This window comes from Triturus cristatus, chromosome 12, assembly GCF_964204655.1.
Source record: "Triturus cristatus chromosome 12, aTriCri1.1, whole genome shotgun sequence".
NCBI classification, from domain to species: Eukaryota; Metazoa; Chordata; class Amphibia; order Caudata; family Salamandridae; genus Triturus; species Triturus cristatus.
Genome location: NC_140595.1, coordinates 190,801,521 through 190,819,611, shown reverse-complemented (window position 1 = coordinate 190,819,611; position 18,091 = coordinate 190,801,521).

Below are 18,091 nucleotides of genomic sequence, written 5' to 3'. Positions count from 1 at the left end.
TTGAAAATCACTTTAAACATCTAATTTTATCTCTAAAAGTGATTATCCACGTACAAATGTGAATTGTCGTTCAAAGACGCAACATTTGAAAATGGACTGTTTTTTTCGTTTCTGAAGCATGTCGTAAGAGGGGGTGGTTATCTCTTTCACCAAAAAACAGGCGTTTTTGATTGAACAATAAAGGCCTCGAAATATTATTTTTTTCACTTCCCGTTGAGGAGAAACACTTTTTAAGGCCGCAGAGTGAGTAAATTGGCCATTTTCATTCACTTTTACCCATTCCTCAAATCTCGTGTTTCAGGCCCCTGGAAGCATGAAAATCACTTTAAACATCTCAATTTATCTTTAAACATGATTTTCCATGTACAAATGTGAATTGTAGTTCAAAGAGGCAACATTTGAAAACGGACCATTTTTTTAGTTTCTGAAGCATGTCGTAAGGGGGGGTGGTTATCTCTTTCGTCAAAAATCGGGCGTTTTCGCTTGAACAATAAAGGCCTACAAATGTTATTTAATTCACTTCCCGTGGAGGAGAAACACTTTTTAAGGCCACAGAATGAGTAAATTGGCCATTTTCATTCACTTTTAGCCATTCCTCAAATCTCGTGTTTAAGGCCTCTGGAAGCATGAAAATCACTTTAAACATCTCAATTTATCTTTAAAAGTGATTTTCCATGTACAAATGTGAATTGTAGTTCAAAGAGGCGACATTTGAAAACGGACCATTTTTTTCGTTTCTGAAGCATGTCGTAAGGGGGGGTGGTTATCTCTTTCGTGAAAAATCGGGCGTTTTTGCTTGAACAATAAAGGCCTACAAATGTTATTTAATTCACTTCCCGTGGAGGAGAAACACTTTTTAAGGCCTCAGAGTGAGTAAATTGGCCATTTTCATTCACTTTTACCCATTTCTCAAATCTTGTGTTTAGGGCCCCTGGAAGCTTGAAAATCACTTTAAACATCTAATTTTATCTCTAAAAGTGATTATCCACGTACAAATGTGAATTGTCGTTCAAAGACGCAACATTTGAAAATGGACTATTTTTTTCGTTTCTGAAGCATGTTGTAAGGGGGGGTGGTTATCTCTTTCACCAAAAAACAGGCGTTTTTGATTGAACAATAAAGGCCTCCAAATGTTATTTAATTCACTTCCCGTGGAGGAGAAACACTTTTTAAGGCCTCAGAGTGAGTAAATTGGCCATTTTCATTCACTTTTACCCATTTCTCAAATCTTGTGTTTAGGGCCCCTGGAAGCTTGAAAATCACTTTAAACATCTCATTTTATCTCTAAAAGTGATTATCCACGTACAATGTTAATTGTAGTTCAAAGAGGCAAAATTTGAAAACGGACCATTTTTTTAGTTTCTGAAGCATGTCGTAAGAGGGGTGGTTATCTCTTTCGTCAAAAATCGGGCGTTTTGCTTGAACAATAAATGCCTACAAATGTTATTTTATTCACTTCCCGTGGAGGAGAAACACTTGTTATGGCCTCAGAGTGAGTAAATTGGCCATTTTCATTCACTTTTACCCATTTCTCAAATCTTGTGTTTAGGGCCCCTGGAAGCTTGAAAATCACTTTAAACATCTAATTTTATCTCTAAAAGTGATTATACACGTACAAATGTGAATTGTCGTTCAAAGACGCAACATTTGAAAATGGACCATTTTTTTCGTTTCTGAAGCATGTCGTAAGGGGGGGTGGTTATCTCTTTCACCAAAAACAGGCGTTTTTGATTGAACAATAAAGGCCTCAAAATATTATTTTATTCACTTCCCGTGGAGGAGAAACACTTTTTAAGGCCGCAGAGTGAGTAAATTGGCCATTTTCATTCACTTTTACCCATTCCTCAAATTTCGTGTTTCAGGCCCCTGGAAGCATGAAAATCACTTTAAACATCTCAATTTATCTTTAAACATGATTTTCCATGTACAAATGTGAATTGTAGTTCAAAGAGGCAACATTTGAAAACGGACCATTTTTTTAGTTTCTGAAGCATGTCGTAAGGGGGGTGGTTATCTCTTTCGTCAAAAATCGGGCGTTTTCGCTTGAACAATAAAGGCCTACAAATGTTATTTAATTCACTTCCCGTGCAGGAGAAACACTTTTTAAAGCCTCAGAGTGAGTAAATTGGCCATTTTCATTCACTTTTACCCATTTCTCTAATCTTGTGTTTAGGGCCCCTGGAAGCTTGAAAATCACTTTAAACATCTAATTTTATCTCTAAAAGTGATTATCCACGTACAAATGTGAATTGTCGTTCAAAGACGTAACATTTGAAAATGGACCATTTTTTTCGTTTCTGAAGCATGTCGTAAGGGGGGGTGGTTATCTCTTTCACCAAAAAACGGGCATTTTTGATTGAACAATAAAGGCCTCCAAATGTTATTTTATTCACTTCCCGTGGAGGAGAAACACTTTTTAAGGCCGCAGAGAGAGTAAATTGGCCATTTTCATTCACGTTTACCCATTTCTCAAATCTTGTGTTTAGGGCCCCTGGAAGCTTGAAAATCACTTTAAACATCTCAATTTATCTTTAAAAGTGATTTTCCACGTACAAATGTGAATTGTAGTTCAAAGAGGCGACATTTGAAAACGGACCATTTTTTTAGTTTCTGAAGCATGTCGTAAGGGGGGGTGGTTATCTCTTTCATCAAAAATTGGGCGTTTCGCTTGAACAATAAAGGCCTACAAATGTTATTTTATTCACTTCCCGTGGAGGAGAAACACTTTTTATGGCCTCAGAGTTAGTAAATTGGCCATTTTCATTCACTTTTACCCATTTCTCAAATCTCGTGTTTCAGGCCCCTGGAAGCATGAAAATCACTTTAAACATCTCAATTTATCTTTAAACATGATTTTCCATGTACAAATGTGAATTGTAGTTCAAAGACCCAACATTTGAAAACGGACCATTTTTTTAGTTTCTGAAGCATGTCGTAAGGGGGGGTGGTTATCTCTTTCGTCAAAAATCGGGCGTTTTTGCTTGAACAATAAAGGCCTACAAATGTTATTTAATTCACTTCCCGTGGAGGAGAAACACTTTTTATGGCCTCAGAGTGAGTAAATTGGCCATTTTCATTCACTTTTACCCATTTCTCAAATCTTGTGTTTAGGGCCCCTGGAAGCTCGAAAATCACTTTAAACATCTAATTTTATCTCTAAAAGTGATTATACACGTACAAATGTGAATTGTCGTTCAAAGACGTAACATTTGAAAATGGACCATTTTTTTCGTTTCTGAAGCATGTCGTAAGGGGGGGGGGTTATCTCTTTCATCAAAAATCAGGCGTTTTTGATTGAACAATAAAGGCGTACAAATGTTATTTAATTCACTTTCTGGGGTGGACAAAAACTTTTTAAGGCCTCAGAGTGAATAAATTGGCCATTTTCATTCACGTTTACCCATTTCCCAAATCTTGTGTTTAGGGCCCCTGGAAGCTTGAAAATCACTTTAAACATCTCATTTTATCTCTAAAAGTGATTATCCACGTACAAATGTGAATTGTCGTTCAAAGACGCAACATTTGAAAATGGACCATTTTTTTCGTTTCTGAAGCATGTCGTAAGGGGGGGTGGTTATCTCTTTCACTAAAAAACAGGCGTTTTTGATTGAACAATAAAGGCCTTGAAATATTATTTTATTCACTTCCCGTGGAGGAGAAACACTTTTTAAGGCCGCAGAGTGAGTAAATTGGCCGTTTTCATTCACTTTTACCCATTCCGCAAATTTCGTGTTTCAGGCCCCTGGAAGCATGAAAATCACTTTAAACATCTCAATTTATCTTTAAACATGATTTTCCATGTACAAATGTGAATTGTAGTTCAAAGAGGCAACATTTGAAAACGGACCATTTTTTTAGTTTCTGAAGCATGTCGTAAGGGGGGGTGGTTATCTCTTTCGTCAAAAATCGGGCGTTTTCGCTTGAACAATAAAGGCCTACAAATGTTATTTAATTCACTTCCCGTGGAGGAGAAACACTTTTTAAGGCCTCAAAGTGAGTAAATTGGCCATTTTCATTCACTTTTACCCATTTCTCTAATCTTGTGTTTAGGGCCCCTGGAAGCTTGAAAATCACTTTAAACATCTAATTTTATCTCTAAAAGTGATTATCCACGTGCAAATGTGAATTGTCGTTCAAAGACGTAACATTTGAAAATGGACCATTTTTTTCGTTTCTGAAGCATGTCGTAAGGGGGGGTGGTTATCTCTTTCATCAAAAATCGGGCGTTTTTGATTGAACAATAAAGGCGTACAAATGTTATTTAATTCACTTTCTGGGGTGGACAAAAACTTTTTAAGGCCTCAGAGTGAATAAATTGGCCATTTTCATTCACGTTTACCCATTTCCCAAATCTTGTGTTTAGGGCCCCTGGAAGCTTGAAAATCACTTTAAACATCTCATTTTATCTCTAAAAGTGATTATCCACGTACAAATGTGAATTGTCGTTCAAAGACGCAACATTTGAAAATGGACCATTTTTTTCGTTTCTGAAGCATGTCGTAAGGGGGGGTGGTTATCTCTTTCACTAAAAAACAGGCGTTTTTGATTGAACAATAAAGGCCTTGAAATATTATTTTATTCACTTCCCGTGGAGGAGAAACACTTTTTAAGGCCTCAGAATGAGTAAATTGGCCATTTTCATTCACTTTTACCCATTTCTCAAATCTTGTGTTTAGGGCCCCTGGAAGCTTGAAAATCACTTTAAACATCTCATTTTATCTCTAAAAGTGATTACCACGTACAATGTTAATTGTAGTTCAAAGAGGCAAAATTTGAAAACGGACCATTTTTTTAGTTTCTGAAGCATGTCGTAAGGGGAGTGGTTATCTCTTTCGTCAAAAATCGGGCGTTTTGCTTGAACAATAAATGCCTACAAATGTTATTTTATTCACTTCCCGTGGAGGAGAAACACTTTTTATGGCCTCAGAGTGAGTAAATTGGCTATTTTCATTCACTTTTACCCATTTCTCAAATCTTGTGTTTAGGGCCCCTGGAAGCTTGAAAATCACTTTAAACATCTAATTTTATCTCTAAAAGTGATTATACACGTACAAATGTGAATTGTCGTTCAAAGACGCAACATTTGAAAATGGACCATTTTTTTCGTTTCTGAAGCATGTCGTAAGGGGGGGTGGTTATCTCTTTCACCAAAAACAGGCGTTTTTGATTGAACAATAAAGGCCTCGAAATATTATTTTATTCACTTCCCGTTGAGGAGAAACACTTTTTAAGGCCGCAGAGTGAGTAAATTGGCCATTTTCATTCACTTTTACCCATTCCTCAAATTTTGTGTTTCAGGCCCCTGGAAGCATGAAAATCACTTTAAACATCTCAATTTATCTTTAAACATGATTTTCCATGTACAAATGTGAATTGTAGTTCAAAGAGGCAACATTTGAAAACGGACCATTTTTTTAGTTTCTGAAGCATGTCGTAAGGGGGGGTGGTTATCTCTTTCGTCAAAAATCGGGCGTTTTCGCTTGAACAATAAAGGCCTACAAATGTTATTTAATTCACTTCCCGTGGAGGAGAAACACTTTTTAAGGCCTCAGAGTGAGTAAATTGGCCATTTTCATTCACTTTTACCCATTTCTCCAATCTTGTGTTTAGGGCCCCTGGAAGCTTGAAAATCACTTTAAACATCTAATTTTATCTCTAAAAGTGATTATCCACGTACAAATGTGAATTGTCGTTCAAAGACGTAACATTTGAAAATGGACCATTTTTTTCGTTTCTGAAGCATGTCGTAAGGGGGGGTGGTTATCTCTTTCACCAAAAAACGGGCATTTTTGATTGAACAATAAAGGCCTCCAAATGTTATTTAATTCACTTCCCGTGGAGGAGAAACACTTTTTAAGGCCTCAGAGTGAGTAAATTGGCCATTTTCATTCACTTTTACTCATTTCTCAAATCTCGTGTTTAAGGCCCCTGGAAGCATGAAAATCACTTTAAACATCTAATTTTATCTCTAAAAGTGATTATCCACGTACAAATGTGAATTGTCGTTCAAAGACCCAACATTTGAAAACGGACCATTTTTTTAGTTTCTGAAGCATGTCGTAAGGGGGGGTGGTTATCTCTTTCGTCAAAAATCGGGCGTTTTCGCTTGAACAATAAAGGCCTACAAATGTTATTTAATTCACTTCCCGTGGAGGAGAAACACTTTTTAAGGCCTCAGAGTGAGTAAATTGGCCATTTTCATTCACTTTTACCCATTTCTCCAATCTTGTGTTTAGGGCCCCTGGAAGCTTGAAAATCACTTTAAACATCTAATTTTATCTCTAAAAGTGATTAACCACGTACAAATGTGAATTGTCGTTCAAAGACGTAACATTTGAAAATGGACCATTTTTTTCGTTTCTGAAGCATGTCGTAAGGGGGGGTGGTTATCTCTTTCACCAAAAAACGGGCATTTTTGATTGAACAATAAAGGCCTCCAAATGTTATTTAATTCACTTCCCGTGGAGGAGAAACACTTTTTATGGCCTCAGAGTGAGTAAATTGGCCATTTACATTCACATTTACCCATTCCTCAAATCTTGTGTTTAGGGCCCCTGGAAGCTTGAAAATCACTTTAAACATCTAATTTCATCTGTAAAAGTGATTATCCACGTACAAATGTGAATTGTAGTTCAAAGACGCAACATTTGAAAATGGACCATTTTTTTTCGTTTCTGAAGCATGTCGTAAGGGGGGTGGTTATACTCTTTCATCAAAAATCGGGCGTTTTTGATTGAACAATAAAGGCCTACAAAAGTTATTTAATTCACTTTCTGGGGTGGAGAAAAACTTGTTAAGGCCTCAGAGTGAATAAATTGGCCATTTTCATTCACGTTTACCCATTTCTCAAATCTTGTGTTTAGGGCCCCTGGAAGCTTGAAAATCACTTTAAACATCTCATTTTATCTCTAAAAGTGATTATCCACGTACAATGTTAATTGTAGTTCAAAGAGGCAAAATTTGAAAACGGACCATTTTTTTAGTTTCTGAAACATGTCGTAAGGGGGGTGGTTATCTCTTTCGTCAAAAATCGTGCGTTTTCGCTTGAACAATAAAGGCCTCCAAATGTTATTTAATTCACTTCCCGTGGAGGAGAAACACTTTTTATGGCCTCAGAGTGAGTAAATTGGCCATTTTCATTCAATTTTACCCATTTCTCAAATCTTGTGTTTAGGGCCCCTGGAAGCTTGAAAATCACTTTAAACATCTAATTTTATCTCTAAAAGTGATTATCCACGTACAAATGTGAATTGTCGTTCAAAGACGCAACATTTGAAAATGGACTGTTTTTTTCGTTTCTGAAGCATGTCGTAAGAGGGGGTGGTTATCTCTTTCACCAAAAAACAGGCGTTTTTGATTGAACAATAAAGGCCTCGAAATATTATTTTTTTCACTTCCCGTTGAGGAGAAACACTTTTTAAGGCCGCAGAGTGAGTAAATTGGCCATTTTCATTCACTTTTACCCATTCCTCAAATCTCGTGTTTCAGGCCCCTGGAAGCATGAAAATCACTTTAAACATCTCAATTTATCTTTAACCATGATTTTCCATGTACAAATGTGAATTGTAGTTCAGAGGCAACATTTGAAAACGGACCATTTTTTTAGTTTCTGAAGCATGTCGTAAGGGGGGGTGGTTATCTCTTTCGTCAAAAATCGGGCGTTTTCGCTTGAACAATAAAGGCCTACAAATGTTATTTAATTCACTTCCCGTGGAGGAGAAACACTTTTTAAGGCCACAGAATGAGTAAATTGGCCATTTTCATTCACTTTTAGCCATTCCTCAAATCTCGTGTTTAAGGCCTCTGGAAGCATGAAAATCACTTTAAACATCTCAATTTATCTTTAAAAGTGATTTTCCATGTACAAATGTGAATTGTAGTTCAAAGAGGCGACATTTGAAAACGGACCATTTTTTTCGTTTCTGAAGCATGTCGTAAGGGGGGGTGGTTATCTCTTTCGTGAAAAATCGGGCGTTTTTGCTTGAACAATAAAGGCCTACAAATGTTATTTAATTCACTTCCCGTGGAGGAGAAACACTTTTTAAGGCCTCAGAGTGAGTAAATTGGCCATTTTCATTCACTTTTACCCATTTCTCAAATCTTGTGTTTAGGGCCCCTGGAAGCTTGAAAATCACTTTAAACATCTAATTTTATCTCTAAAAGTGATTATCCACGTACAAATGTGAATTGTCGTTCAAAGACGCAACATTTGAAAATGGACTATTTTTTTCGTTTCTGAAGCATGTCGTAAGGGGGGGTGGTTATCTCTTTCACCAAAAAACAGGCGTTTTTGATTGAACAATAAAGGCCTCCAAATGTTATTTAATTCACTTCCCGTGGAGGAGAAACACTTTTTAAGGCCTCAGAGTGAGTAAATTGGCCATTTTCATTCACTTTTACCCATTTCTCAAATCTTGTGTTTAGGGCCCCTGGAAGCTTGAAAATCACTTTAAACATCTCATTTTATCTCTAAAAGTGATTATCCACGTACAATGTTAATTGTAGTTCAAAGAGGCAAAATTTGAAAACGGACCATTTTTTTAGTTTCTGAAGCATATCGTAAGAGGGGTGGTTATCTCTTTCGTCAAAAATCGGGCGTTTTGCTTGAACAATAAATGCCTACAAATGTTATTTTATTCACTTCCCGTGGAGGAGAAACACTTGTTATGGCCTCAGAGTGAGTAAATTGGCCATTTTCATTCACTTTTACCCATTTCTCAAATCTTGTGTTTAGGGCCCCTGGAAGCTTGAAAATCACTTTAAACATCTAATTTTATCTCTAAAAGTGATTATCCACGTACAAATGTGAATTGTCGTTCAAAGACGTAACATTTGAAAATGGACCATTTTTTTCGTTTCTGAAGCATGTCGTAAGGGGGGGTGGTTATCTCTTTCACCAAAAAACGGGCATTTTTGATTGAACAATAAAGGCCTCCAAATGTTATTTTATTCACTTCCCGTGGAGGAGAAACACTTTTTATGGCCTCAGAGTTAGTAAATTGGCCATTTTCATTCACTTTTACCCATTTCTCAAATCTCGTGTTTCAGGCCCCTGGAAGCATGAAAATCACTTTAAACATCTCAATTTATCTTTAAACATGATTTTCCATGTACAAATGTGAATTGTAGTTCAAAGACCCAACATTTGAAAATGGACCATTTTTTTCGTTTCTGAAGCATGTCGTAAGGGGGGGTGGTTATCTCTTTCACCAAAAACAGGCGTTTTTGATTGAACAATAAAGGCCTCAAAATATTATTTTATTCACTTCCCGTGGAGGAGAAACACTTTTTAAGGCCGCAGAGTGAGTAAATTGGCCATTTTCATTCACTTTTGCCCATTCCTCAAATTTCGTGTTTCAGGCCCCTGGAAGCATGAAAATCACTGTAAACATCTCAATTTATCTTTAAACATGATTTTCCATGTACAAATGTGAATTGTAGTTCAAAGAGGCAACATTTGAAAACGGACCATTTTTTTAGTTTCTGAAGCATGTCGTAAGGGGGGTGGTTATCTCTTTCGTAAAAAAAGGGCGTTTTCGCTTGAACAATAAAGGCCTACAAATGTTATTTAATTCACTTCCCGTGCAGGAGAAACACTTTTTAAAGCCTCAGAGTGAGTAAATTGGCCATTTTCATTCACTTTTACCCATTTCTCTAATCTTGTGTTTAGGGCCCCTGGAAGCTTGAAAATCACTTTAAACATCTAATTTTGTCTCTAAAAGTGATTATCCACGTACAAATGTGAATTGTCGTTCAAAGACGTAACATTTGAAAATGGACCATTTTTTTCGTTTCTGAAGCATGTCGTAAGGGGGGGTGGTTATCTCTTTCACCAAAAAACGGGCATTTTTGATTGAACAATAAAGGCCTCCAAATGTTATTTTATTCACTTCCCGTGGAGGAGAAACACTTTTTATGGCCTCAGAGTTAGTAAATTGGCCATTTTCATTCACTTTTACCCATTTCTCAAATCTCGTGTTTCAGGCCCCTGGAAGCATGAAAATCACTTTAAACATCTCAATTTATCTTTAAACATGATTTTCCATGTACAAATGTGAATTGTAGTTCAAAGACCCAACATTTGAAAACGGACCATTTTTTTAGTTTCTGAAGCATGTCGTAAGGGGGGGTGGTTATCTCTTTCGTCAAAAATCGGGCGTTTTTGCTTGAACAATAAAGGCCTACAAATGTTATTTAATTCACTTCCCGTGGAGGAGAAACACTTTTTATGGCCTCAGAGTGAGTAAATTGGCCATTTTCATTCACTTTTACCCATTTCTCAAATCTTGTGTTTAGGGCCCCTGGAAGCTCGAAAATCACTTTAAACATCTAATTTTATCTCTAAAAGTGATTATACACGTACAAATGTGAATTGTCGTTCAAAGACGCAACATTTGAAAATGGACCATTTTTTTCGTTTCTGAAGCATGTCGTAAGGGGGGGTGGTTATCTCTTTCACCAAAAACAGGCGTTTTTGATTGAACAATAAAGGCCTCAAAATAATATTTTATTCACTTCCCGTGGAGGAGAAACACTTTTTAAGGCCGCAGAGTGAGTAAATTGGCCGTTTTCATTCACTTTTACCCATTCCGCAAATTTCGTGTTTCAGGCCCCTGGAAGCATGAAAATCACTTTAAACATCTCAATTTATCTTTAAACATGATTTTCCATGTACAAATGTGAATTGTAGTTCAAAGAGGCAACATTTGAAAACGGACCATTTTTTTAGTTTCTGAAGCATGTCGTAAGGGGGGGTGGTTATCTCTTTCATCAAAAATCGGGCGTTTTTGATTGAACAATAAAGGCGTACAAATGTTATTTAATTCACTTTCTGGGGTGGACAAAAACTTTTTAAGGCCTCAGAGTGAATAAATTGGCCATTTTCATTCACGTTTACCCATTTCCCAAATCTTGTGTTTAGGGCCCCTGGAAGCTTGAAAATCACTTTAAACATCTCATTTTATCTCTAAAAGTGATTATCCACGTACAAATGTGAATTGTCGTTCAAAGACGCAACATTTGAAAATGGACCATTTTTTTCGTTTCTGAAGCATGTCGTAAGGGGGGGTGGTTATCTCTTTCACTAAAAAACAGGCGTTTTTGATTGAACAATAAAGGCCTTGAAATATTATTTTATTCACTTCCCGTGGAGGAGAAACACTTTTTAAGGCCTCAGAATGAGTAAATTGGCCATTTTCATTCACTTTTACCCATTTCTCAAATCTTGTGTTTAGGGCCCCTGGAAGCTTGAAAATCACTTTAAACATCTCATTTTATCTCTAAAAGTGATTACCACGTACAATGTTAATTGTAGTTCAAAGAGGCAAAATTTGAAAACGGACCATTTTTTTAGTTTCTGAAGCATGTCGTAAGGGGAGTGGTTATCTCTTTCGTCAAAAATCGGGCGTTTTGCTTGAACAATAAATGCCTACAAATGTTATTTTATTCACTTCCCGTGGAGGAGAAACACTTTTTATGGCCTCAGAGTGAGTAAATTGGCTATTTTCATTCACTTTTACCCATTTCTCAAATCTTGTGTTTAGGGCCCCTGGAAGCTTGAAAATCACTTTAAACATCTAATTTTATCTCTAAAAGTGATTATACACGTACAAATGTGAATTGTCGTTCAAAGACGCAACATTTGAAAATGGACCATTTTTTTCGTTTCTGAAGCATGTCGTAAGGGGGGGTGGTTATCTCTTTCACCAAAAACAGGCGTTTTTGATTGAACAATAAAGGCCTCGAAATATTATTTTATTCACTTCCCGTTGAGGAGAAACACTTTTTAAGGCCGCAGAGTGAGTAAATTGGCCATTTTCATTCACTTTTACCCATTCCTCAAATTTTGTGTTTCAGGCCCCTGGAAGCATGAAAATCACTTTAAACATCTCAATTTATCTTTAAACATGATTTTCCATGTACAAATGTGAATTGTAGTTCAAAGAGGCAACATTTGAAAACGGACCATTTTTTTAGTTTCTGAAGCATGTCGTAAGGGGGGGTGGTTATCTCTTTCGTCAAAAATCGGGCGTTTTCGCTTGAACAATAAAGGCCTACAAATGTTATTTAATTCACTTCCCGTGGAGGAGAAACACTTTTTAAGGCCTCAGAGTGAGTAAATTGGCCATTTTCATTCACTTTTACCCATTTCTCCAATCTTGTGTTTAGGGCCCCTGGAAGCTTGAAAATCACTTTAAACATCTAATTTTATCTCTAAAAGTGATTATCCACGTACAAATGTGAATTGTCGTTCAAAGACGTAACATTTGAAAATGGACCATTTTTTTCGTTTCTGAAGCATGTCGTAAGGGGGGGTGGTTATCTCTTTCACCAAAAAACGGGCATTTTTGATTGAACAATAAAGGCCTCCAAATGTTATTTAATTCACTTCCCGTGGAGGAGAAACACTTTTTAAGGCCTCAGAGTGAGTAAATTGGCCATTTTCATTCACTTTTACTCATTTCTCAAATCTCGTGTTTAAGGCCCCTGGAAGCATGAAAATCACTTTAAACATCTAATTTTATCTCTAAAAGTGATTATCCACGTACAAATGTGAATTGTCGTTCAAAGACCCAACATTTGAAAACGGACCATTTTTTTAGTTTCTGAAGCATGTCGTAAGGGGGGGTGGTTATCTCTTTCGTCAAAAATCGGGCGTTTTCGCTTGAACAATAAAGGCCTACAAATGTTATTTAATTCACTTCCCGTGGAGGAGAAACACTTTTTAAGGCCTCAGAGTGAGTAAATTGGCCATTTTCATTCACTTTTACCCATTTCTCCAATCTTGTGTTTAGGGCCCCTGGAAGCTTGAAAATCACTTTAAACATCTAATTTTATCTCTAAAAGTGATTATCCACGTACAAATGTGAATTGTCGTTCAAAGACGTAACATTTGAAAATGGACCATTTTTTTCGTTTCTGAAGCATGTCGTAAGGGGGGGTGGTTATCTCTTTCACCAAAAAACGGGCATTTTTGATTGAACAATAAAGGCCTCCAAATGTTATTTAATTCACTTCCCGTGGAGGAGAAACACTTTTTATGGCCTCAGAGTGAGTAAATTGGCCATTTACATTCACATTTACCCATTCCTCAAATCTTGTGTTTAGGGCCCCTGGAAGCTTGAAAATCACTTTAAACATCTAATTTCATCTGTAAAAGTGATTATCCACGTACAAATGTGAATTGTAGTTCAAAGACGCAACATTTGAAAATGGACCATTTTTTTTCGTTTCTGAAGCATGTCGTAAGGGGGGTGGTTATTCTCTTTCATCAAAAATCGGGCGTTTTTGATTGAACAATAAAGGCCTACAAAAGTTATTTAATTCACTTTCTGGGGTGGAGAAAAACTTGTTAAGGCCTCAGAGTGAATAAATTGGCCATTTTCATTCACGTTTACCCATTTCTCAAATCTTGTGTTTAGGGCCCCTGGAAGCTTGAAAATCACTTTAAACATCTCATTTTATCTCTAAAAGTGATTATCCACGTACAATGTTAATTGTAGTTCAAAGAGGCAAAATTTGAAAACGGACCATTTTTTTAGTTTCTGAAACATGTCGTAAGGGGGGTGGTTATCTCTTTCGTCAAAAATCGTGCGTTTTCGCTTGAACAATAAAGGCCTCCAAATGTTATTTAATTCACTTCCCGTGGAGGAGAAACACTTTTTATGGCCTCAGAGTGAGTAAATTGGCCATTTTCATTCAATTTTACCCATTTCTCAAATCTTGTGTTTAGGGCCCCTGGAAGCTTGAAAATCACTTTAAACATCTAATTTTATCTCTAAAAGTGATTATCCACGTACAAATGTGAATTGTCGTTCAAAGACGCAACATTTGAAAATGGACTGTTTTTTTCGTTTCTGAAGCATGTCGTAAGAGGGGGTGGTTATCTCTTTCACCAAAAAACAGGCGTTTTTGATTGAACAATAAAGGCCTCGAAATATTATTTTTTTCACTTCCCGTTGAGGAGAAACACTTTTTAAGGCCGCAGAGTGAGTAAATTGGCCATTTTCATTCACTTTTACCCATTCCTCAAATCTCGTGTTTCAGGCCCCTGGAAGCATGAAAATCACTTTAAACATCTCAATTTATCTTTAACCATGATTTTCCATGTACAAATGTGAATTGTAGTTCAGAGGCAACATTTGAAAACGGACCATTTTTTTAGTTTCTGAAGCATGTCGTAAGGGGGGGTGGTTATCTCTTTCGTCAAAAATCGGGCGTTTTCGCTTGAACAATAAAGGCCTACAAATGTTATTTAATTCACTTCCCGTGGAGGAGAAACACTTTTTAAGGCCACAGAATGAGTAAATTGGCCATTTTCATTCACTTTTAGCCATTCCTCAAATCTCGTGTTTAAGGCCTCTGGAAGCATGAAAATCACTTTAAACATCTCAATTTATCTTTAAAAGTGATTTTCCATGTACAAATGTGAATTGTAGTTCAAAGAGGCGACATTTGAAAACGGACCATTTTTTTCGTTTCTGAAGCATGTCGTAAGGGGGGGTGGTTATCTCTTTCGTGAAAAATCGGGCGTTTTTGCTTGAACAATAAAGGCCTACAAATGTTATTTAATTCACTTCCCGTGGAGGAGAAACACTTTTTAAGGCCTCAGAGTGAGTAAATTGGCCATTTTCATTCACTTTTACCCATTTCTCAAATCTTGTGTTTAGGGCCCCTGGAAGCTTGAAAATCACTTTAAACATCTAATTTTATCTCTAAAAGTGATTATCCACGTACAAATGTGAATTGTCGTTCAAAGACGCAACATTTGAAAATGGACTATTTTTTTCGTTTCTGAAGCATGTCGTAAGGGGGGGTGGTTATCTCTTTCACCAAAAAACAGGCGTTTTTGATTGAACAATAAAGGCCTCCAAATGTTATTTAATTCACTTCCCGTGGAGGAGAAACACTTTTTAAGGCCTCAGAGTGAGTAAATTGGCCATTTTCATTCACTTTTACCCATTTCTCAAATCTTGTGTTTAGGGCCCCTGGAAGCTTGAAAATCACTTTAAACATCTCATTTTATCTCTAAAAGTGATTATCCACGTACAATGTTAATTGTAGTTCAAAGAGGCAAAATTTGAAAACGGACCATTTTTTTAGTTTCTGAAGCATATCGTAAGAGGGGTGGTTATCTCTTTCGTCAAAAATCGGGCGTTTTGCTTGAACAATAAATGCCTACAAATGTTATTTTATTCACTTCCCGTGGAGGAGAAACACTTGTTATGGCCTCAGAGTGAGTAAATTGGCCATTTTCATTCACTTTTACCCATTTCTCAAATCTTGTGTTTAGGGCCCCTGGAAGCTTGAAAATCACTTTAAACATCTAATTTTATCTCTAAAAGTGATTATCCACGTACAAATGTGAATTGTCGTTCAAAGACGTAACATTTGAAAATGGACCATTTTTTTCGTTTCTGAAGCATGTCGTAAGGGGGGGTGGTTATCTCTTTCACCAAAAAACGGGCATTTTTGATTGAACAATAAAGGCCTCCAAATGTTATTTTATTCACTTCCCGTGGAGGAGAAACACTTTTTATGGCCTCAGAGTTAGTAAATTGGCCATTTTCATTCACTTTTACCCATTTCTCAAATCTCGTGTTTCAGGCCCCTGGAAGCATGAAAATCACTTTAAACATCTCAATTTATCTTTAAACATGATTTTCCATGTACAAATGTGAATTGTAGTTCAAAGACCCAACATTTGAAAATGGACCATTTTTTTCGTTTCTGAAGCATGTCGTAAGGGGGGGTGGTTATCTCTTTCACCAAAAACAGGCGTTTTTGATTGAACAATAAAGGCCTCAAAATATTATTTTATTCACTTCCCGTGGAGGAGAAACACTTTTTAAGGCCGCAGAGTGAGTAAATTGGCCATTTTCATTCACTTTTGCCCATTCCTCAAATTTCGTGTTTCAGGCCCCTGGAAGCATGAAAATCACTGTAAACATCTCAATTTATCTTTAAACATGATTTTCCATGTACAAATGTGAATTGTAGTTCAAAGAGGCAACATTTGAAAACGGACCATTTTTTTAGTTTCTGAAGCATGTCGTTAGGGGGGTGGTTATCTCTTTCGTAAAAAAAGGGCGTTTTCGCTTGAACAATAAAGGCCTACAAATGTTATTTAATTCACTTCCCGTGCAGGAGAAACACTTTTTAAAGCCTCAGAGTGAGTAAATTGGCCATTTTCATTCACTTTTACCCATTTCTCTAATCTTGTGTTTAGGGCCCCTGGAAGCTTGAAAATCACTTTAAACATCTAATTTTATCTCTAAAAGTGATTATCCACGTACAAATGTGAATTGTCGTTCAAAGACGTAACATTTGAAAATGGACCATTTTTTTCGTTTCTGAAGCATGTCGTAAGGGGGGGTGGTTATCTCTTTCACCAAAAAACGGGCATTTTTGATTGAACAATAAAGGCCTCCAAATGTTATTTTATTCACTTCCCGTGGAGGAGAAACACTTTTTATGGCCTCAGAGTTAGTAAATTGGCCATTTTCATTCACTTTTACCCATTTCTCAAATCTCGTGTTTCAGGCCCCTGGAAGCATGAAAATCACTTTAAACATCTCAATTTATCTTTAAACATGATTTTCCATGTACAAATGTGAATTGTAGTTCAAAGACCCAACATTTGAAAACGGACCATTTTTTTAGTTTCTGAAGCATGTCGTAAGGGGGGGTGGTTATCTCTTTCGTCAAAAATCGGGCGTTTTTGCTTGAACAATAAAGGCCTACAAATGTTATTTAATTCACTTCCCGTGGAGGAGAAACACTTTTTATGGCCTCAGAGTGAGTAAATTGGCCATTTTCATTCACTTTTACCCATTTCTCAAATCTTGTGTTTAGGGCCCCTGGAAGCTCGAAAATCACTTTAAACATCTAATTTTATCTCTAAAAGTGATTATACACGTACAAATGTGAATTGTCGTTCAAAGACGCAACATTTGAAAATGGACCATTTTTTTCGTTTCTGAAGCATGTCGTAAGGGGGGGTGGTTATCTCTTTCACCAAAAACAGGCGTTTTTGATTGAACAATAAAGGCCTCAAAATAATATTTTATTCACTTCCCGTGGAGGAGAAACACTTTTTAAGGCCGCAGAGTGAGTAAATTGGCCGTTTTCATTCACTTTTACCCATTCCGCAAATTTCGTGTTTCAGGCCCCTGGAAGCATGAAAATCACTTTAAACATCTCAATTTATCTTTAAACATGATTTTCCATGTACAAATGTGAATTGTAGTTCAAAGAGGCAACATTTGAAAACGGACCATTTTTTTAGTTTCTGAAGCATGTCGTAAGGGGGGGTGGTTATCTCTTTCATCAAAAATCGGGCGTTTTTGATTGAACAATAAAGGCGTACAAATGTTATTTAATTCACTTTCTGGGGTGGACAAAAACTTTTTAAGGCCTCAGAGTGAATAAATTGGCCATTTACATTCACATTTACCCATTCCTCAAATCTTGTGTTTAGGGCCCCTGGAAGCTTGAAAATCACTTTAAACATCTAATTTCATCTGTAAAAGTGATTATCCACGTACAAATGTGAATTGTAGTTCAAAGACGCAACATTTGAAAATGGACCATTTTTTTTCGTTTCTGAAGCATGTCGTAAGGGGGGGTGGTTATCTCTTTCATCAAAAATCGGGCGTTTTTGATTGAACAATAAAGGCCTACAAAAGTTATTTAATTCACTTTCTGGGGTGGAGAAAAACTTGTTAAGGCCTCAGAGTGAATAAATTGGCCATTTTCATTCACGTTTACCCATTTCTCAAATCTTGTGTTTAGGGCCCCTGGAAGCTTGAAAATCACTTTAAACATCTCATTTTATCTCTAAAAGTGATTATCCACGTACAATGTTAATTGTAGTTCAAAGAGGCAAAATTTGAAAACGGACCATTTTTTTAGTTTCTGAAACATGTCGTAAGGGGGGTGGTTATCTCTTTCGTCAAAAATCGTGCGTTTTCGCTTGAACAATAAAGGCCTCCAAATGTTATTTAATTCACTTCCCGTGGAGGAGAAACACTTTTTATGGCCTCAGAGTGAGTAAATTGGCCATTTTCATTCAATTTTACCCATTTCTCAA